This window comes from Nansenia antarctica (genome assembly GCF_963989245.1).
Source record: "Nansenia antarctica genome assembly, chromosome: 4".
Taxonomy (NCBI): Eukaryota; Metazoa; Chordata; class Actinopteri; order Argentiniformes; family Microstomatidae; genus Nansenia; species Nansenia antarctica.
The window spans coordinates 68,826,575-68,828,462 of NC_137689.1; positions in this window are offsets into that span (position 1 = coordinate 68,826,575).

Below are 1,888 nucleotides of genomic sequence, written 5' to 3' on the forward strand. Positions count from 1 at the left end.
GGAAAGGAGGAAGGTGAAAGTGCAGGGCAGAGAAATGAGTGGACGCTGTCCTTCACTCTTGTTCACTACAATATATTTGATCATTACACTCAAGAGAGTACCTTCAAGCTCTCTCTTCTTTCTCAAAGCACATTTAAGGAGACGTCTGAGGGGCGGAACCTAAAGCGTTCTTCTCCAATTAGTTTTGAAGGAAATACTTCAAATACATTTTTAAAATAACATAATAATAATAATAATAATAATTACATTTAGATGTAAATCTAGTTGAGCCACTAGCGGGCACCATGTACCCACATGTGTCCCAGATAGTATAGCTATGTCTGAATTCTTTGTAAAAAGACACCAAGCTGGTCTATATTCATTGAGATAGAAACAAAGACCCAAATAATGTCTGAGATCATTAACTTCAAGGCATTATAAATGCTCTATGGAGTTACACAAAGTATAATGGATATCTTTATACAGAGAAGACAATAATAATAATGATAATAATAATAATAATAATAATAAAATACAAAATAAAAAAATTATGCATACATTGTATTTATATGATCTCAGCGGGAATCGAACACACAACCTTGCACCATGCTCTCCCAACTGAACTACACAGGACCAAATAGTATTTCTTAATTCATCAAATAGACTAATCTAAATCTGATCTAATATAAACTAATCTAATCCTCTGATTTACAGATAGGTATAGGTATTGCCAGTGACGTGGCCCTGATTCAGAGATCACAACTCAGTGTAGTAGCATATCCTCACCACATGATGGCGATAGCAAAGTTTGGTACTTGGGGTCCTAAAGTTGAGCCAACCCTGTTGTGTAAGTTTGAGGCCCACAACAACCCTCCTCCCATTTCCAGATGAGTGCATACAGGAGAAGTAGAGAGATGGGATCTAGGGTTGGCATCTTCCTCACTACCAAATACCAGACAAAAGATGGCGTGCCACTGCACGAGGGGAGGGGGGGTGGAGGGGCTTTGCAGGAATTGGCGCATTTACGCTGTACGTACTCATGAGGGGGCCTGTGATTGGATGAAAACATGGGAGAAGGGAGGAGGTCCCATACATTCATCCAACCTAAAACACGGGACATCCTGGCTAATACGAGACAGCTGGCAACCCTAGATTCAACATGCAAAGAGTAGAGTGTTGTCTATCTGTGTGTAAATCCAGCTGTCCGACAACAAAGTCTTCCAATTTTCATTCAGCTTCATGTTTCATTCAGTTTCACAGCAAAAAAACGTTTAAAAAATATATAGCCTATAACCTGTCATCACTCCTAGAGATGTGTTGAGATTCTGATACATACAAGTCCTACATGCTGTTGTGGCTCTTTGAGACATTTGATATATAACGTTGTTATATATTTATGTTGCTAACAAGAAAAGCACATGGTTCAAAACAATTTGTCACCGGGGAACATCCCTCTCAAGGTTTCGGAAAAACAAGTGAAAGGCCAGGCCGTGGAGGACACACATGTAACGAGCTGGATGTCGTGCTGGGAGATGCACGCTGAAGACTCCATCTGGAACCGCAGATACTTTGTTCTCCTGCACTAAATGGGATCTTTACATGCTCTTCACTCAACCCTCACGGTTCTTACAGAGTTTCTGTCTGGCCACAGAACACCCCCCCCGCCCCCCCCAAAACCCCACACAGACACAGACACACACACACACACACACACACACACACACGTAACGGAAGGGTCTAATCTTTCTCTTCATCTCCATCTAGATGAGCTGCTGGGAATGAGAGAAGGCAAATCCTCCATCCCCTCAGAGAACTAATAGTCTCCAGCATCAATGACACTTCATCCACTACCACTGGCTGGCAGATTAGAGGGGAGTCTCACCACACACACGCACACACACGCACGCAC